Consider the following 22,320-nt stretch of genomic DNA (forward strand, 5'->3'; position numbering starts at 1 on the left):
CGCACAGTCGTAAATTAGTACTGTTGTTTAGTCCAAACTACGAATCTCAATACGCGAGCAATTTACGCCAGAAATGGTAGGTAATTCTTACTATTCATTCTGCCTCCGGGAAAATACTGAATGACTACGGCTCGAGGAAGAAGCAAGAGTGTCATTTAAAGGCCTTCTGTGAGATCATGAAGAACCCATTCACTCAGCATGTTTGTTTGCCAAATATCTAGCAAACGCTATGAAACAGTGTAGTAATAGACACCCCCTGTTGCCATCGCGTAGTGATCGATGATATTAAGGTGTGGTCACGACATCTACACTCCTGGAAATGGAAAAAAGAACACATTGACACCGGTGTGTCAGACCCACCATACTTGCTCCGGACACTGCGAGAGGGCTGTACAAGCAATGATCACACGCACGGCACAGCGGACACACCAGGAACCGCGGTGTTGGCCGTCGAATGGCGCTAGCTGCGCAGCATTTGTGCACCGCCGCCGTCAGTGTCAGCCAGTTTGCCGTGGCATACGGAACTCCATCGCAGTCTTTAACACTGGTAGCATGCCGCGACAGCGTGGACGTGAACCGTATGTGCAGTTGACGGACTTTGAGCGAGGGCGTATAGTGGGCATGCGGGAGGCCGGGTGGACGTACCGCCGAATTGCTCAACACGTGGGGCGTGAGGTCTCCACAGTACATCGATGTTGTCGCCAGTGGTCGGCGGAAGGTGCACGTGCCCGTCGACCTGGGACCGGACCGCAGCGACGCACGGATGCACGCCAAGACCGTAGGATCCTACGCAGTGCCGTAGGGGGCCGCACCGCCACTTCCCAGCAAATTAGGGACACTGTTGCTCCTGGGGTATCGGCGAGGACCATTCGCAACCGTCTCCATGAAGCTGGGCTACGGTCCCGCACACCGTTAGGCCGTCTTCCGCTCACGCCCCAACATCGTGCAGCCCGCCTCCAGTGGTGTCGCGACAGGCGTGAATGGAGGGACGAATGGAGACGTGTCGTCTTCAGCGATGAGAGTCGCTTCTGCCTTGGTGCCAATGATGGCCGTATGCGTGTTTGGCGCCGTGCAGGTGAGCGCCACAATCAGGACTGCATACGACCGAGGCACACAGGGCCAACAGCCGGCATCATGGTGTGGGGAGCGATCTCCTACACTGGCCGTACACCACTGATGATCGTCGAGGGGACACTGAATAGTGCACGGTACATCCAAACCGTCATCGAACCCATCGTTCTACCATTCCTAGACCGGCAAGGGAACTTGCTGTTCCAACAGGACAATGCACGTCCGCATGTATCCCGTGCCACCCAACGTGCTCTAGAAGGTGTAAGTCAACTACCCTGGCCAGCAAGATCTCCCGATCTGTCCCCCATAGAGCATGTTTGGGACTGGATGAAGCGTCGTCTCACGCGGTCTGCACGTCCAGCACGAACGCTGGTCCAACTGAGGCGCCAGGTGGAAATGGCATGGCAAGCCGTTCCACAGGACTACATCCAGCATCTCTACGATCGTCTCCATGGGAGAATAGCAGCCTGCATTGCTGCGAAAGGTGGATATACACTGTACTAGTGCCGACATTGTGCATGCTCTGTTGCCTGTGTCTATGTGCCTGTGGTTCTGTCAGTGTGATCATGTGATGTACCTGACCCCAGGAATGTGTCAATAAAGTTTCCCCTTCGTGGGACAATGAATTCACGGTGTTCTTATTTCAATTTCCAGGAGTGTAGTTGGAGGACTCATACCGAGAGATCATTTTTATCTAACTTGATACAACATTAAAATATGTTTCGCATTAATGTTATAAACCAGCAAACGAACCAGCCGGCTATAAAGGAGGATGTAGCACAAAGGACCATTTGCAGTCGTCAACGATATTACGCTAGGTGTTAACAGGAAACATTCTCGACACAAGAGGAAGAAAATGTTACATGAACATAAACGCGGGAACATTTTATTTCCACGTATTTCTACAACTTTTCGAAGTATATACATCACGCGAAACCTACGAACATAGAACAAGGAAGAATACCACAATTAACACTGTCTTACGTGTTGTTGTTGTTGTTGTTGTGGTCTTCAGTCCTGAGACTGGTTTGATGCTGCTCTCCATGCTACTCTATCCTGTGCAAGCTTCTTTATCTGCCAGTACCTACTGCAACCTACATCCTTCTGAATCTGCTTGGTGTATTCATCTCTTGGTCTCCCTCTACGATTTTTACCCTCCACGCTGCCCTCCAATACTAAATTGGTGATCCCTTGATGCCTCAGAACATGTCCTACCAACCGATCCCTTCTTCTCATCAAGTTGTGCCACGAACTTCTCTTCTCCCCAATCCTCTTTAACACCTCATTAGTTATGTGATCTATCCATCTAATCTTCAGCATTCTTCTGTAGCACCACATTTTGAAAGCTTCTATTCTCTTCTTGTCTAAACTATTTATCGTCCATGTTTCACTTCCATACATGGCTACACTGCATGCAAATACTTTCAGAAACGACTTCCTGACATTTAAACCTATACTCGATGTTAACAAATTTCTCTTCTTCAGAAATGCTTTCCTTCCCATTGCCAGTCTGCATTTTATATCCTCTCTACTTCGACCATCATCAGTTATTTTGCTCCCCAAATAGCAAAACTCCTTTACTACTTTAAGTGCCTCATTTCCTAATCTAATTCCCTCAGCATCACCCGACTTAATTCGAGTACATTCCATTATCCACGTTTTGCTTTTGTTGATGTTTATCTTATATCCTCCTTTCAAGACACTGCCCATTCCGTTCAAGTGCTCTTCAAATTCCTTTGCTGTCTGACCGAATTACAATGTCATCGGCGAACCTCAACGTTTTTATTTCTTCTCCATGGACTTTAATACCTACTCCGAACTTTTCTTTTGTTTCCTTTACTGCTTGCTCAATATACAGATTGAATAACATTGGGGAGAGGCTACAACCCTGTCTCACTCCCTTCCCAACCACTGCTTCCCTTTCATGCCCCTCAATTCTTATAACTGCCATCTGATTTCTGTACAAATTGTAAATAGCCTTTCGCTCCCTGTATTTTACCCCTGCCACATTTAGAATTTGAAAGAGAGTATTCCAGTCAACATTGTCAAAAGCTTTCTCTAAGTCTACAAATGCTAGAAGCGTAGGTTTGCCTTTCCTTAATCTAGCTTCTAAGGTAAGTCGTAGGGTCAGTATTGCCCCACGTGTTCCAGTATTTCTACGGAATCCAAACTGATCTTCCCCTAGATCGGCTTCTACTAGTTTCTCCATTCGTCTGTAAAGAATTCGCGTTAGTATTTTGCAGCCGTGACTTATTAAACTGATAGTTCGGTAATTTTCACATCTGTCAACACTGTCTTACGTAAAAAGTTCAAAACTCCCTCTTGGTCACGTCAAAATTCTTAGATTCATCGCTAGTGTTTTGTGCTCCGTTTCACAAAAGATAGTGTAGTCATGAGACTTACTTCACCGTCTTATTCCTGTATCCGTATTATTATTTACAGTGTGTGAAGGCAGATTCAGCAATTGATTTTCCTAAAAGGGTTAAACTGCGCTGTACAGGGATGTGGCGTCGTTTCAGTATCATCAAATTGTGTCTTTTAACAATCAGAACGTATGGGATTAACAAGAATCCTCACGCGGTTTTTGGCAGCACATTAACGACGAAGATTTTTTTGTCACTGTTTGGACCAGTAGACCTGTAGTGTCTCGTGTGCTGAATGCACAAACTTATAATGCTTTCTCAGAGAATACGCTAACTGATTTGCTAGAAGAAGCCTCTATCAACGCAATAGAACACGCAAATCTACCGCGATGGAACTCCACACTTCACAGTTAAAAGGCCATCTGCTTCTAAATCACAGATTCCGTGACGAACGGACAGGAAAAGGCGGCCCAATTCGTTAGTCTCAACATTCTTCGGACCTAAACCGACCAAACTTTTACACTGATAAGCCGAACCATTATGACCACTGCCCACCGTTACGTTGGATGCCGCCTGGTGGCGTAGCGGGCACGTGACGCTGTAAGAAAAGTATGTATGTGGTGGAACAGCCACGGTCGCGGGATCAACCTAGCCAAGATTGGGCCGCAAATGGGAAAAGCCACTGAGATACGCCACTTTGACAAAGGGCAGATTATTATTACGCAGAGCCGGTGAACGAGTATCTCGAAAACGGCGAAGCTTGTCGAATGTTCACGTGCTATTGTCGTGACCATCTACCGAAAGAGGTAGGAGGGCAGTGAAACTACCACTAGGCGCTAAATGGTTGGACGTCCAAGACTCTTCACAGAACGTGGGGTTTCGAGGCTTGTCTGCTCTGTAAATTGGATAGATGGTGATCTGTGGCATCTCTGTCGAAAGAGCACAATGCTGGTGCACGTTTAAGTGTTTTGGAGCACGTTGTTCATCGCATGTTGTTGAACATGAATCTCCGCAGCAGACCACCCCTGTGTGTTCACATGTTGACCCGACGACATCGTCCATTACGATTGCAGTGGGCACGGGACCATCGGGATTCGACCGTCAATCAATGGAAACGTGTCAGCTCTTCAGATGAATCACATTTTTGCTACACTAGGTCGATGGTCCTCTCCACAAACGCAATCATCCAGGTGAACGGCGACTCGAAACGTGCAGCGCGCCACGGGCGTAGGTTGGTGGGAGCAGTATAATGCTACGGGAGACATTTTCCTGCGCTTGTCTGGGATCTGTGGTAGTAATCCAAGACAAGCTTACACTTGCAAACCACCTGCATCCCTTTACGGTTGCTAACTTCCCCGACGGCGATGTCATCTTTCAGCAGTATAATTGTCTATGTCTCGGAGCCAGAACCGTGCTACAGTGGTTTGAGGAGCATTATAGTGAACTCACGTTGATATATCGGCAACCAAATTCTCCTGATGTAAATCCTATGGAACCTATGTGTGTCGCCATGGTGTGCGGTCACCGCTTCCGCTAATCAGCAGCCCGTAATTTACGTGAATTACATAATCTATGCGTAAGCATCTAAAGCCACATACCGCCAACAAACCTACCAACAAACTGATCCCTGATACGCAGAATTAGTGATGTATATCATTCTAAAGACGGACAAACAAGCTATTAAGCAAGTGGTAATAAGGTTTTGCCTTATCAGTGTATTTCTCATGTTTTAGAACACAGGGGCGGTTTTCTTACTAATTTTCAACTCAGCTATATTTGTTGTTTATTTGTAGTCGATTTCGAAGCCTTTCTACGGTTTGATCTTCAGGAACTCGAAATGAAACACACATGCAAGTAAATCGCGTTGCTCTAATATACATATAGGTGTCAAAGATCTTAAGAAAGCTTCGACTTATTTTCAAAAAAAAATCTTTCGTTACGGGCACTGAGGGACAATTTATTGATCCCACCTGTGTTAGTTTCAAAATGGCTCTGAGCACTATGGGACTTAACTTCTGAGGTCATCAGTCCCCTAGAACTTAGAACTACTTAAACCTAACTAACCTAAGGACATCACACATCCAAGCCCGAGACAGGATTCGAACCTGCGACCGTAGCGGTCCTGCGGTTCCAGACAGTAGCGCCTAGAACCGCACGGCCACCACGGCCGGCTGTGTTAGTTTGCCAGAGAATAAATACAATACGTAAGGATCGTGAGAAATTTAGGACCGAAAGGTAGTGAGACAAAGCGCTCCCATATCACCAAAACTATTTTCAACATTCCTAGAGGATGCTCTTATATCTTTAAACTGAGAAAATGAAAAGATAAGAAACACACACGTGAATCACCTTTTGTTTTGCTGTTGCCAATGTACTGATTGCCTCTAGAGCATATAAATTTCAACAACGAAAGGAATAATTTGATACATCAAGTTTGGAAGTAGGCTTGAAGATCTATTATGACTAGATTAAAATAATGTTTCATATACATAGTGAAAAGGAAACAAATTAACAACGACGATTAGACTCAATCAATTTTTTTATATTTAAGACAGGTGAAGACAACGAAATGAAAGAAACACTACTAAAAAATGGGCTGAAATGCTTTCGATAGACTTCTATGTGTGTGAAAAGAAAGGTAACTTTATAACCAGCGAGTGAACAGTTTAGACTTCTAATTCTAAGGAATGGAATTTTATGTAAAAACTGATCAAATATTAAGGGTCGCTCAGCAAGCAATGTGGAGACATGTTCGGATTTACTAAGGCAGGCAGCAAGAAATACAAACTAAAGTGACTGCAATTACATGAAATAGAGATGGGTGGGGAACACACCCGGACGAATGGATAATAGATGACCAAGGGTGTCGCCGTCCGCCATTTTCGAAGATATCACAAACGATCGAGACGAAGACGAATGGGACTTGGGTAGATGACTTAAGACATGGGTGGAAACAGCTTAAGGCATTTTGTCGGAGATTCACAAACTGTTTATAGATAAATGTTAATTCTTATTTACAATAAAAAGTAGCAACCAACTACTGTCAATAATGCTACTTTTTAAAAACAAATAGCGCTATTAGCGGTTTATGACCGACAGCTCTGCAAGTTTATCTTTCGTTTAAATTTTGCTTCAAACAATAAGGTGTCCGTTTCTGGCTGCGGCAACAGATTTTTGGGGGTATAGCGTACCACCTCCCACAAGAAACTATCATCACAGCCAAAAAAATCGACTAATAGTTTAAATAAAAAATAAACGAATACAAATAAACTTGAACAGCAGCATCGTGGTGAACATGTCGCTCCGCAACCAGTAATGGCGCTATCTATTTTTAATAAACAGCATGATTAACAGTGGCGGTGTGCTGCTTTTTACTTTTATAACAAGTAACCTCTATCTTCATTCATTTTCTTTAGGTAAGATTCGTTTACAACGTCTGGCTTGACGTCATTAAGAAGTGTTGAGGTAGTGAAAGTCTACAGTCGTGTTATTGAGCGTGTGACCTCGCTTAGAAATAACACTGCTCCCTCTCAGATTACCATAACAACGTCGCTCAATGTAAAACTTGGCAAGCTCGTGTTGAAGACAAGTACTTTAATTATGCTTCGAAACTAGCACAAAAACAACATCTTATCTGATTTCGTTACCGTGCAATTTTGTTGTTTTATACCCTTGTCGTGGTGCAGTACATCATTCGCTGTTGCCATCCCACATTTTCTATGTTTATTTTTCTTGCGGCAGAGTTTAATCTCGTAAATAAACAGTGAGAGTTATTTTCATGTTGAAACTCATCAGCATGCGACCATCGGGCGATTTCTTGTTCTTGTGACGACTGTGCACGCCTTATTTTTGCGCTACACGGGAGTAATTTACCGCAGGCGAACCAAAGAATGCGTTTTACTGGCGGAACACTTAGAAGATGCAACAGATATACCAAACAAGCTGCCTACACTAGGCTTATCCGTCCTCTTTTGGAGTACTGCTGCTTGGTGTGGGAATCTTAGCAGATAGAATTAACAGAGTACACCGAGAAAGTTCAAAGAAAGGTAGCACGTTAAGTATTACCGAGAAACAGAGAGAGTATCACAGGCACGATGCAGGATTTGGAGTGGAAATGATTAAAACAAAGGCGTTTTTCGTTGCGGTGGGATCTTCTCACGAAATTCCAATCACCAACTCACTTCTCCGAATGCGAAAATATTCTGTTGACGCCGACTTACATAGGGAGAAACATCATCATAATAAAACAAGGGAAATAAGAGTTCGCGCGGAAATATATATGTGTTTTTCTTTTTCCCGCGCTATTCGAGAGTGGAATAACAGTGTGAAAGTGGTTCGATGAATCCTGTGCCAGAGTAGCTATGCAGAGGTAGATGTAAATGTAGCATCGTTGTGGAATTTCTGTAGGTTATTATGTTATACGCCGTTAGTTGATTAGGTTTCTTGTTATTTTCATCCATTAATCCACATTCTCTGCTGAACTACCCGGTACTAGGGATAATGACAGTTTTGCCCTGGTCAACAAATTTCCTTCGGAACACTGTGACGTGATGTGTCAGAATTCCTCTGAATGAGAATGAGAAAGAGTTTTAGATCAGAACGAGTGCGAAAGCAACCTCCAACTGGGGAAATAATCGTTAAAGATCTTGTGGTAAACTGCCTTGTGTCGCGTATGTTGGTAACGGGAGCTGCCAAGGGGACATGGTGCGAAAGCAAGCACAAAAGCGAGAGCAAACAGGTTCAGAAACTGGCGGGACAGGATATTTCAGCTGCGCAGGTGCCGAGAGAGACCGCTCTTTGTCCCTCGGTGCACAGCACAAAAGGCGCTCGTTGATCGATACGGGAGGGTGAAGGGGCGGAGTGGGGCACGGCGCTCCTTGCGACGCTACGCCGCACAGCTGACGCTCACTCTGACCCCGCAACACGCCGCGGTAATTACTGCCGCTGGACGCGTCGCCTCCCACCAATGCTATCAAACTACGTCCAGCACGCTCGTGACCGGTGTTCACCCCCACGATCACAGTTCGCCGTATATAAGGAGACGTAAAATTTAATCTGGGTCTGCTCCACGTACATTAGCAGCAAAGAAATTGGCCTAATGGAAATTATTTAACCTTTCCAACGGTATTTCTTTCCATTCCTTCTGCCTCACAGGTGCCCTGGATTCACAAATACTTAGAGCGTAGCATTTATGACAACGCTGCAAAGACGTCCACATCAGATATACTACATGGGTACTCCAAGGAGACAACTTGATGGGAGAAGCCGAATAGATAAGAGATCGAATGACGTTGGTCCCTTTCCACTCACTATCAATGCTAGTTAACAGACAACACTGTATTTGAAAATGGTTCAAATGGCTCTGAGCACTATGGGACTTAACATCTGAGGTCATCAGTCCCCTAGAACTTAGAACTACTTAAACTTAACTAACCTAAGGACAGCACACACATCCATGCCCGAGGCAGGATTCGAACCTGCGACCGTAGCGATCGCGCGGTTCCAGACTGAAGCGCCTAGACCACTGTATTTAACGCATCTAATGTGTCTATAAATGCAATGAATCGATACGCAATTACTCATAATATCTCATCGATCGTAAACTCGGCGTGTCGCTTCTCAATTCGTAGTGTAGATGCATTAAATACAGTGTTATCCGGTAGCAGAAGTTAGCAGAGACAAGGAAAAGTCAATACTGATAACTACCATAGGATTCTTTCGAAACTGTACCTTCCATCAGCTACCTCGTAGACAGCCATCTTTAGAGTGAGCGTATTGTAATGCGTTACTTTTTGTTCACAAATAAAGAGCAAGCGAACGTAAAGTGGACTACCACAATGACACGAAGAACATGGACTAAATGAAAGGTAGGTAAGAAGAAAACAGGCTACGATTCTCAAACGATCTACTTGTAGAACCTTGATCAGAGAGACTCTGCCCAGGAACATGCAGACTTGGCTGACATGAAAAAGACAACGAATTGCCGGTCGGTTGGTAATTACATTCTTACTACCGAAATCAGAAATAGTTCGCTACTGCTAAATGTGTGCAAGAATTGGATATACATCCTAAATAACCCCCCCCCCCCCTTTCCATCACCTCCCCACCCCCCACGGTCTCTGTCGATTCCCCCCTTTCTCCCACCCCTCTACATCTCCTCTTCTCCCTTCTCTCTCAGCTTCAGCCTCGTTTATTGCTACACCAAAAGAAATCTTGTTTGGGAATTGAAGTCGCTTAAAATAAAAGCGTAAATGAATTGGGATCATTGGTATACAGGGTATGAGAGAGACATCTGTCAATGGGTAAGAGGAGTGCTTGATTTGTGACGGTACGCACCGCTACCCTGTGCTGGTACCTCTGACTAAAAACATCAGAACCGCCAGGTTTTGAGACCTGGTACGATAGAACGATTGCTGCGGCTGACTCAAAACTGATATATTCACACTTTTAAAATCTTCAGAAAAGGGGTTAAAACCGCTTTTTATGAAGTCTAAATTTCAACCTCTCCTAGCCCAACCTCCCCCCTCCCTCCCCGCGGGTAGTAATGGTATTCTAATCGTAAGCTGATAAGCCATAAATACAACGTTCTGGTCTTCTGTAAAATGACAACGAAGAAGGAAACAAAATACAGCATGGTTGTGGAGGCAACTGTTATCTACAATTATACAGGGTGGTGTGTTTAAGACTGTTTTGGGAAGTGTATGGGAACTTACACATCAGACTACATAAAGGTTTGTAATAACAGTTGTTCATCTCGAACGGGGACATCCAATGACACTACACTCGAATCCCCCCCCCCCCCCCCCCCAGGGTCGGAAGGGGGGCCAACTTTGAAATCTTTATAGGAATCCCCAGTTTTTATTGCGGATTCAGAGTCTCCGCGAAAAATACGTAACTTTTATATGGAACAGTTTTATCGTTGCGTGATAGATGGCGCTGAAATAGAAACAAATCAAAATGGGTTACAATCCGTTGAAACATGATAGTGTCTCAGGAAATTACCGAACAGATTTGGATCCCAGGAGGATGGAAGGGCGTTATTCTTACATTCTGTAGTGCGACACTGGTATTTTATAGCAAACCGACGTGATTCTCCACGTACATTATTAGTGTAATTATTTACACATATGGGGCTGAAGCGGAAAACGATTGGAACAGGACATTGCTTTGTTTATCAATGCAGTAACAACTATATTTAGCATTACCCAGGAACAACGACGCAGACGTAGTAGTGTTTTGTTCTCATCGAGGTGCGCCCCCCTGGCCTCTCTCAAATCTTCATGTTTTACTGAAGCAAATGTTCGAAACGGTGCTCGTTTGCTGCAATACCCACTGCAAAATTATTTCTGAAAGACTCTCTTGTTATTGTTGTCTTCAGTCCTGAGACTGGTTTGAAGCAGCTCTCCATGCTCCTCCATCCTGTGCAAACTGCTTCATCTCCCAGTACCTACTGCAGCCTACATCCTTCTGAATCTGCTAGGTGTATTCATCTCTTGGTCTCCCTCTACGATTTTTACCCTCCACGCTGCCCTCCAGTACTAAATTGGTGATCCCTTGATGCCACAGAACATGTCCTACCAACCGGTCCCTTCTTGTCGTCGCGTTGTGCCACAAACTCCTCTTCTCCCCAATTCTATTCAATACCTCCTCATTACTCATGTGATCTACCCATCTAATCTTCAGCATTCTTCTGTAGCACCACATATTGAAAGCTTCTATTCTCTTCTTGTCTAAACTATTTATCGTCCATGTTTCACTTCCATACATGGCTACACTCCATACAAATACTTTCGGTAACGACTTCCTGACAGTTAAATCTATACTCGATGTTATCCAATTTCTCTTCTTCAGAAACGTTTTCCTTGCCATTGCCAGTCTACATTTTATATCCTCTCTACTTCGACCATCATCAGTTATTTTGCTCCCCAAATAGCAAAACTCCTTTACTACTTTAAGTGCCCCATTTCCTAATCTAATTCCCTCAGCATGACCCAAATTAATTCGACTACATTCCATTATCCTCATTTTGCTTTTGTTGATGTTCATCTTATATCCTCCTAACAAGACACTGTCCATTCCGTTCAACTGCTCTTGTAAGTCCTTTGCTCTCTCTGACAGAATTACAATATTCTGTGATAATTCGCTGTCGCAAATTTGCAGGGGTTGTTGGTTCGTCCATGTAGCATTTTTCTTTTAGGAAAAAATCGGGAGGCGGCAAATCGGGCGACCGCGCATTCCACTCTCGAGGACCACCACCTCCAATTCATTGACCAAAATAGCGTCGATTCAGAACCTGAGATATCCATGAATAATGGGCTGTACAGCCATCGAGTTGAAACCACATATCCATTCTTGTTTGAAGTGGGTCGTCGTCCAGTAGTACTGGCAAAACATTATCTAAAAAGTCTCCATACATTCGATCCTCCACATTACCGTATATGAAATATGAGCCTATTATCCGGTGAGCAAGATGTATGATACAGGCGAAATACCCCCAGACTTCAAGAGGAATATAATAATTCCAATCCCAAAGAAAGCAGGTGTTGACATGTGAAAATTACCGAACTATCAGTTTAATAAGTCACAGCTGCAAAACACGAACACGAATTCTTTACAGACGAATGAAAAAACGGGTAGAAGCCGATCTAGGGGAAGATCAGTTTGGATTCCGTAGAAATGTTGGAACATGTGAGACAATACTGACCATACGACTTATCTTAGAAGAAAGATTAAGGAAAGGCAAACCTACGTTTCTAGCATTTGTAGTCTTAGAGAAAGCTTTTGACAATGTTGACTGGAATACCCTCTTTCAAATTCTAAATGTGGCAGGGGTAAAATACAGGGAGCGAAAGGCTATTTACAATTTGTACAGAAATCAGATGGCAGTTATAAGAATTGAGGGGCATGAAAGGGAAGCAGTGGTTGGGAAGGGAGTGAGACAGGGTTGTAGCCTGTCACCGATGTTATTCAACCTGTATATTGAGCAAGCAGTAAAGGAAACAAAAATAAAGTTCGGAGTAGGCATTAAAGTCCATGGAGAAGAAATAAAAACGTTGAGGTTCGCCGATGACATTGTAATTCTGTCAGACAGCAAAGGAATTTGAAGAGCACTTGAACGGAATGGACAGTGTCTTGAAAGGAGGATATAAGATAAACATCAACAAAAGCAAAACGTGGATAATGGAATGTACTCGAATTAAGTCGGGTGATGCTGAGGGAATTAGATTAGGAAATGAGGCACTTAAAGTAGTAAAGGAGTTTTGCTATTTGGGGAGCAAAATAACTGATGATGGTCGAAGTAGAGAGGATATAAAATGTAGACTGGCAATGGCAAGGAAAACGTTTCTGAAACTATTTGTATGGAGTGTAGCCATGTACGGAGGTGAAACATGGACGATAAATAGTTTGGACAAGAAGAAAATAGAAGCTTTCGAAATGTGGTGCTACAGAAGAATGCTGAAGATTAGATGGGTAGATCACATAACTAATGAGGAGGTATTGCATAGAATTGTGGAGGAGTTTGTGGCACAACTTGACAAAAAGAAGGGACCGGTTGGTAGGACATGTTCTAGAGCATCAAGGGATCACAAATTTAGCATCGGAGGGCAGCGTGGAGGGTAAAAATCGTAGAGGGAGACCAAGAGATGAATACACTAAGCAGATTCAGAAGGATGTAGGTTGCAGTAAGTACTGGGAGATGAAGAAGCTTGCACAGGATACGGTAGCATGGAGAGCTGCATCAAACCAAACTCAGGACTGAAGACCACAACAACCACAACAACAACATCCGGGTACCTAACAGACCGCACGGATCTTTGAGAGTGCAGGAGCGTTGAAGCTCGACTTGCTTTTATGGGGCATTGTACGTGAAATTCGTTGAAATTTGACATTTTCTGATTTCTACTCCGTAATGTACTTTGATTTTAATGTATTATATACAGAAATGTTCAGTAAAATCCAGACAATTTTGAGATCTTCAAATAATATTTTGAATGTTGACGTGTGACTGTCAAATTTCGCGGTTACGTGTATACTGGCACAGTTGAGCAGTCATGTCTTGGGAACTGCAGAGTCTAGAAGGCTGTGTATTACTTTGCTTTGTGACTACTCCTACGTCTCGGAAGTTGGCATTGCGAATAAACAAATCAATCCTTTGTTTCTGATACTACTTTTCGTTGAAAGTAGAGTGATTATCGGCTATTTTTGTAGTAATCTAACTTCTCCTGCTTTTTATACGTGAATAGCTAAGCGTAAAAGTAACTTCAAGAAACGCAAATTTGCGGATAACATACGTGAGACCTGAATTTTCTTCTTAAGTTCTTGCAAACAAGTGTGCTAGCAGTGAAGGAAGCCACGATAATGTTTCTGAAGTGACCACGACCACTAGTGCATCGAAAAGGAAAGTAACTTTAGAAACAGGTAACAGTGGTAAAAGTAATGATATTGTGGCAATCAAACCTATTTACAGAGATTTGGCAAATACTGAGCTACTAAAGAAGTATTTACATGGGAAGACCCAGAATGTGAATGAGTCCTTCAATAATGTTGTGTGGCGCCGTGTGTCTAAAAATGTATTTGTTGGCCTTATGACTCTAAAGTTAGTAGTGTTTCATGCTGTAATAACTTTTAATGGTGGGAACTATGAAAGACTTCAGGTCCTGGAGAAGTTAGGGGTAAGATTTGGACAGAACACAGCTAACGGACTGCGGGAACTGGATGAGCTTCGTGTATGTGACACAGAGTTAACTGCTCAGCAAATGACAAAAGAAGCAAGAAAGAAAGAAAAGGAGGAGGTAAGCACTGGGCTGTTTTCACACTGAAGAGGACACAGACTATGGGCCAGGGCAATTCTAGCGCATAAAAGACGCAGAAATGTAAGTCTGTATAAGAATTTGTAATACAGAAAGTTTTAAACCTCTCTGAACTACATTTTTTTTTTTTTTTGCAATAAATGACCCGTTTTCTAAAAATGTACCGATGGAAGGGACATGAAATTTTCATAGCATGCCATGTGTGAGATTCAACACATATGGAGCTAGAATAATTAAAATATCCTAAGTTGTTTTGTTTTTATGTTCATTTCTTTACAAAATTCTGTCAAAAAATTGAGTGTTTGGAAAAAAGATACCATGCCCCAAAATACAAATATAGTAATAATTCTAGTCCAGTGTATCGAGAAAAGTGCATTCAATAATTATGGAAAATTGTAAGTTGGTGTCTTCAAAAGTTTGCAAGTTAATGGGTAACAAAATTCGATAATTTAACATTGGCGGCAAAGGACATACAATGCCCCCTTAACCAGTGGGGATTCTCCACTGCCCAATAATGCATATTATATCGAATCACGTGACCACGATTAGTAAACGTTGCTTCATCAGAGAAAAGCACCTGTGAATGTAAATCATCATTGGCTGCTAGCTGTTGCTATATCCAATTGCAAAAGTCCAAGTGACTTGCAAAAGTCCAAGTGACTTGCAAAAGTCCAAGTGACTTGCAAAAGTCCAAGTGACTTGCAAAAGTCCAAGTGACTTGCAAAAGTCCAAGTGACTTGCAAAAGTCCAAGTGACTTGCAAAAGTCCAAGTGACTTGCAAAAGTCCAAGTGACTTGCAAAAGTCCAAGTGACTTGCAAAAGTCCAAGTGACTTGCAAAGTCGCCCCCATGTAGGGCTCGATGCAACGACAGGTAATAAGGGTGGTATTTGTGTTCAAGCAGCATGCGCAAACACTTCGTCGCGGAATTCCTGCACCTCGTGCGATATGGCGTGAACTAATGTGAGGATAAGCAGCAGTTACAGCTGAAACATTCACTGCGGCATTTCCGTTCGTCGCAGGCCGTGGTCGGATTGTTCGTGTGGATTGGAACACATCCAGTTGCAGTAAACAGTTGGATAAACTGCGAAATGTCGTTGCAGAGGTAACATTCCTCTCAAGTTCAGGTTCGCATACCGTCGACGAGATTCTCCTACATGCCTATTTAGCGCAAACTACGAAGCAATGATATCTACACACTCTGCAATTGTTAACATCCTTGCGCACGTAGGAGACGATGTTTGCGATTCGAATGTTTGCAGTAAAATGAACCGCAACCGCTTCACACCGCCATTTCCTTGTCAGTCGTTCGCGGTACGGCAGTCACGCTCGACACAATGGAACTACATCCGTGCACCTATAACGAGTCTGACCACGGATTCCGACGCATGTTCACCGTCTGTGCATCACAGACGGTTATTTAAATGATACAAAATGTATCGCACACAGTGGCTGACATGCCGAACATTCCGCATTCGCTTTTCAACAGCTTGTAAGCAGTTATGGTTTGTGTCGATTACTGCGCCAAGCATCACGCAACAATAAAACTGTTCCATACTTCCGAAGAATCCGAATCCGCAATAAAAAGTTCCTAATGAAAATTTCATAGTTGACCCCCTCCCACCCCTGGGGATGGGGCAGGGGTTCGATTGTAGTGTCATTGGATGTCCCCGATCGAGATCAGCAACTGTTGTTATTTATTACAATCTTTTTTCAGTCGGGTTGTAGTGTCCTAGAAATTTCCATAATCAGTTTTCCCCCACAACGTTTTTAAGGCCTATTGTTCATGGGAAACCCGTTTTCATCCACATTACATATGTTCTGTGGTTCATTTTGCAAATGTGAGACTGATTTCAAAACATTGTAAATTCTTTAAACTGCTTTCTCATTTAATCCCATGGCTCGAGCTTTAGAAAGTGCCTCGGACTTCCTTAATGAATTATCTTCTGTATGTCGCTTCATGAAAGAAAGGAACCAATCGTTAACAGCCACTTTCGGATCTTCTCCCCATGGAACCACAATGCCATTTTTTTGTGTACTGGTACACTGCTCTTCTAATGCTGAGTGAAGTATGTCCAAAATCACGGTCTGATAAACTTTTCAATCTTTCGACCAAATCCTTTCCTTGTTCTGCTGATAACACAGTTGCACGGCCGAATTTTCTTCTTCTCTGAATGATCACTTGATGCATTTGATACTGTTCCGTTCCTCGAAGAAAACAAGTTTCTTGAACCCGTCTATACAGCGTCGTAAATGACACATTATAAAGCCCAGCTGTAGTGCGCATGCTTTTATGTCCTTGTGAAACACAGGTTGTAGCGCTTGTCATTGATTCTTCTGACCATTGTAAACATGAATGGCATGCTCTTACCATTTGAAAGAATAAGAGGAAAATAAAAAATTCATAATTACTAAATTGGTATCTCCTGCTAATTACTATAGTCTAAATTAGAATATAATTAAGTTATTGTTGTAAGCTATAATAATTAGGCTCCGTGAATACTTCAATAAAGAAAAAATTATACATGTTATATTCCGATTCAGAAAACCCCACGGAGACTGATTCACAGCCCCATTGCCTTATTATTTCTAAAATTTACGCAGTTGCTCAAATTTGCAACAGACGTCGCTAGTTGTTCGGGTACCCGATCTGATGGTACCTATACAACTGATTTATAACTAGCATTCATGTATTCCAACACTAGGTCTTATTTCAGACTTAATGTTGTACGGTGGATTTTTGTACGCAGTATTGTCTTACCTCTTCTACTTCTTTCTGGATGATTGCTGCCTGTGTTAAATATATTTGGAAAACTGTTCTGGACCCTGTGAACGACTTGTCTAAGTTTCTGCAACATAACGACGTCCGAAATGCGCACACAGGCTGCGCAGTAAAATATTTTTTAATTGAGTCAAATGTGGGTTCTGGGTGAAACATTGTAAATTAACAAACACTGTTTTTTGTCTTGTTTCACAAATTTTATTATTAATGTTACTGCACGACCCGAGTTTCGGGTTATAAGCCCATTTTCAAACACATTTCTTGAAAACGGGCTTGTACAGTTAACATTAATAACAAAATTTGTGAAACAAGGCGAAAAATAGTGTTTGTTTAGTTAAAATATTTTTCTTATTTCTATCCATATGCCCCATGCTTCAGAAAGCCCCACCTTACGCTGTGGTTACCAAGGTTTGCAAGTGCCTAAAGAAAGTATATACCCTCCATGACCGAGGATTTTTTTCATTCATAGTACAAAAAAGAGTCACTCTGTCCAACTGGCACCTCAAAGAAAACGTTCGGGTTAGATACGAATCTTTAACAGAACAAATCGATCTCACTAACATTCAATTTTGAAACACATCAAATTGGACTTGACGAAAGCATGCGAATGAGACCGCGATTGACAGGGATTTACCTTCAATTACTAGAATATCAGAACTACAGAAGAGACTTTTTAAAATCCTCTTAACTAAATATCATGTCAGTTACTGCATGTACTTTCCTAGATTTTTATAGTAGTAATGAGCAACAGGCACAATCGCCCTTGTAGAAGAAATGTATCTTGAGCAAAATTCACGACTCTCTAAGCACAAACACCCGAAATGTTTCGTTTAAGAGAAGAATGCTGAAGATTAGATGGGTAAATCACATAACTAATGAGGAGGTATTGAATAGAGTTGGGGAGAAGAGGAGCTTGTGGCACAACTTGACTAGAAGAAGGGATCGGTTGGTAGGACATGTTCTGAGACATCGAGGGATCGCCAATTTAGTATTGGACGGCAGCGTGGAGGGTAAAAATCGAAGAGGGAGACCAAGAGATGAATAGACTAAGCAGATTCAGAAGGATGTAGGCTGCAGTAGGTACTGGGAGATGAAGAAGCTTGCACAGGGTAGAGCAGCATGGAGAGCTGCATCAAACCAGTCTCAGGACTGAAGACCACAACAACAACAAGAGAAGGAATAAACTTCACATACATTCGAATGTTATTTGAAGTTTAATTTTAACTGACATGTTTTAATCCAGTCTAGAGATTTACGAAAACCACTGTATGTCTTAAGGCCACCATAGGTGGGTTAGCCTGCAGTCCACATATCTTCCGAAAGACAGATTTACGTTCAAAAGACAATTTCAGTTGGAATTCCTGTAGCCGTTCTACTACAGTAACAATACTTCTTTAACCTCGTGAAAGAATGTAAAATTAAATGGGATGCATTCAAACTGGTACTACGCTTCTCCATATTTTTTACTATTCAGGAAGGCTCTGTGTCAAATTTATGTAAAAGTTGAAATAGGTTCAAAGACACGTTTAGAACTCCGAGACAGCTGCACATCGGTGGAACAGACCAAAGATACACAGCCGAAATATGTATGCTGGCAAATGCTAACTAACGCCTGCTGGCTTCAAGCTATTCCAGTGGCTCCTATTCTGGGCCTGCTAGACGTCCGCTCGTGGCAGAGTAAACCGCGTGATGTAGCGTATCCGACGAGGGAGTGTTCACGGAGGGCCCCGCGCCGAATAATTAACGAGGAACACTTATCTAACGAGAGAAGATGAAGAGGCGGGTGGAGGGGATGAAGGGTGTGTGAATCTTTCCACAATGGGACGTGTAACATTTCGCATTTCTAGGAGGGAGCTTCAATTTTTATTATTAGCTATTTGTCCACTCATTATCTGTCAGACGAGGCTACCAACTACTTACTGGCTTGTGTATTTCAGTAAAGGATAAAGTTTGGAGTGCTTGTTATCGCTTATGGTAGTTCAAGAGGTTTTATCGGAGCTGACTAACTTCTCCCGGCGCGTAACATGTGGAAAATGGACTGAAAAATCTGTCTGGCACCCCAAAAACTGACCTAAAGTTTGAAATTTGCACAGTATATGACAATAATTGGCCAGTGTCACACTGTCGCCGAGACGGTGTTGTGAAGAGGTGTCAGGATGGTATGGTACGATGAGTTGTTGTTGTAGTAGTAGTAGTAGTAGTAATGGGAATGGTATGGTCTTTCAAAAATGACTGATGAAGCCAGATCTAATATATGAGAACAAGACACCTGCCTTTCACCGTCGATATTGATGATTACTACGGGTTTAAAGGAACTAAACGTCTTAGTTATAAGGTCCCTTGTTACAAAGGAAACTTACGTAAAACGAGAAACGGATAACTGTCAGCTCTGGAGCCTGTTATTTTGTCGCCGTGGTGTAACTTAAACCAAATGGCTAAAAGCGAGACAAAACCCAGGCAGCTAAAACTGTAGCCGGTCATCGCAGGATACACCAACAAGTATCATCATAGTGCGACTAAAATTGGATGAGAGGGAGAAAATAGGTTGATCTCACACACGGCAAACGCAGCAGCGAGATTTACTCCTTCCACATCCACCATCGACACCAAACGTTGGGAAGCATTAAATTTTATTGAAAAAAATCCGATTTCCCTCGGGAAGCCAATGACTGTTAGTTGCTATCCCGTTGTTTTTGCGGTACGGAAATAAGACATGATTATGGCTCGCCCCGTATCACCCAGCAGAGCACACACTGCGAGAATATGGGCAAACGTGAAGATGAATACCGCAGCTATACTGGGAGAGAGGAGTGTTCATGAAATAAAAGGAAATCGTCGATTATAGTTCGACGGCTTCTTTCCCAGAGCCTTGGTGGTCCCTTCGACTGCCTTTAACTAGTTAACGCCTGTGGTAGCCTCTCATTATCTATCCCCCGTTTTCAAATTTTGACGTCGCGGTTGCAGTCTTACGTCTTTGCCCAGTACTCCGAATTCAAGTTTGTTTTCTGCGGTTACTTGTTTAGCTAATTTGTTAGCGAGTTGATTTCCCGGATTACCCCCGTCGTTCGGTGTTTAGATGAATGTTACAGTGCTTCCGGAGCTCTGGAAGTCAACCAATAAGTCTAGGATGTCAGCGAAAGTTTCTGGGACACCACTGAGATACGCCTTGTAGGCAGCTCATGGAGTCGCTATAAACTAGGAAGTCCTTTCTGGCAAGAATTTTTATGAAGTTTAGAACTCATGATATTGTGACCAACATTTCAGTGTACACACTGAAGGCACTACTACTCGTGCCCGCACGTGTGTTCAGAAGCATAACCAACCCTGCCGTTGACTTCCCTTCAATCTACGCAGAGGCGTGTCCAGTTGGCGTGGTTATGGCGAACCTAACGGAATAAAGTCAGAGACAGGTGGAATCAGTACTTTTTTAAGGCCGTGGATGAGGTCCATCCGAATCTTAGCACTGAGGTTAACAGGGAACACTATGTACAAATACAAGAAGGTGCAGATGGAGGTCTTTCCACATGTATGACACCAGTGTGTGACGTAATAGGAAAATTGTGCGATTTAACGATTTCCAAGACTGTCAACCAAACACGTGCACATATACGGTACGTGTAACAATTAGCACACTGCTACAAAAAACAAGCAGATTATGAGAAATTCGCACCTTTGCATTCGCTGGATAATGCGGGTCGAACACATACGGGAGAATGCCTGCACGAAATGCAACTCTACGAGCGGCCGTGCCCGCCACCGAACTCTTGGCAGACAACGAGAGAGCTCCACCTCAGCAGCTCAAACTGCGCCTGACCATCTCCCAAAGAATGGTACAGAAACTTGTATTAATCAAAAAAAAAAATTGTGTACTTTCCGAACCCGTGGCTAGCACAAAAGGCTTGCTACATCAAACATTCTAGGAGGGGTCATCATGCCACAGCAAACCAGTTTATACTATGTGATCATAAGTATCCGGACACCCCCAAAAACATACTTTTTCATATTAGGTGCATTGTGCTGCCACCTACTGCCATGTACTCCATATTAGCGACCTCAGTAGTCATTAGAAACCGTGAGAGAGCAGAATGGGGCGCTCCGCGGAACTCACGGACTTCGTACGTGGTCAAGTGATTGGCTGTCACGTGCGTCATACGTCTGTATGCAAGATATCCATACTCCTAAACTTCCCTAGGCCCACTGTTTCCGATGCGATAATGAACTGGAAAAGTGAGGGGACACGTACAGTACAAAAGCGTGCAGACCGACCTCGTCTGTTGACTGACAGAGACCGCAGGCAGCTGAAGAGGGCCGTGATGTGTAATAGGCAGACATCTATCCAAACCATCACACAGGAATTCCAAACTGCATCAGGATTCACTACAAGTACTATGACAGTTAGGCAGGAGGTGAGAAAACTTGGATTTCATGGTTGAGCGGCTGCTCATAAGCCACACATCACGCTGGTTAATGCCAAACCTCACTTGGTGTAAGGGGCGTAAACACTGGACGATTAAACAGTGGAAAAACGTTGTGTGGAGTGACGAATCACGGTACACAATGTGGCGATCCGATGGCAGGGTGTAGATATGGCGAACGCCTGGTGAACGTCATCTGCCAGCGTGTGCAGTGCCAACAGTAAAATTCTGAGGCGGTGGTGTTATAATGTGGTCCCGTTTTTCATGGAGAGAGATTGCACCCCTTGTGGTTTTGCATGGCACTATCACAGCGCAGGCCTACCTTGATGTTTTAAGCACCTTCTTGCTTCCCACTGTTGAAGAGCAATTATGAGATGGCGATTGCATCTTTCAACACGGGCCGGCCGCGGTGGTCTAGCGGTTCTAGGCGCGCAGTCCGGAACCGCGCGACTGCTACGGTCGCAGGTTCGAATCCTGCCTCGGGCATGAATGTGTATGATGTCCTTAGGTTCGTTAGGCTTAAGTAGTTCTAAGTTCTAGGGGACTGATGACCACAGATGTTAAGTCCCATAGTGCTCAGAGCCATTTGAACCATTTTTTTCAACACGGGCAGGCATCTGTTCATAATGCACGGCCTATGGCGGAGTGGTTACACGACAATAAAATCCCTGTAATGGACTGGACTTCACAGAGTCCTGACCTGAATTGTATAGAACACCTCTGGGATATTTTGGAACTCTGACTTCGTGACCGGCCACACGTACCGACACTGATGCCTCTCCTCAGTGCAGCACTCCGTGAAGAATGGGCTGCCATTCCCCAAGAAACCTTCCAGCACCTGATTGAAGGTATGCCTGCGAGAGTGTAGCTGTCATGAAGG

At 43.4% G+C, this 22,320-nt stretch overlaps 1 protein-coding gene across 4 annotated transcripts in view; it reads right to left on the reverse strand.

Annotated features, from left to right (window-relative positions):
• Nucleotides 1–22,320, reverse strand: part of LOC126475374 (cAMP-dependent protein kinase type I regulatory subunit) — a 268,912-nt gene that overhangs the window by 70,641 nt on the left and 175,951 nt on the right. The gene's annotated exons all lie outside the window — the stretch shown is intronic.

The sequence above is a fragment of the Schistocerca serialis genome, chromosome 4 (assembly GCF_023864345.2).
Source record: "Schistocerca serialis cubense isolate TAMUIC-IGC-003099 chromosome 4, iqSchSeri2.2, whole genome shotgun sequence".
In the NCBI taxonomy this organism is placed as follows: domain Eukaryota; kingdom Metazoa; phylum Arthropoda; class Insecta; order Orthoptera; family Acrididae; genus Schistocerca; species Schistocerca serialis.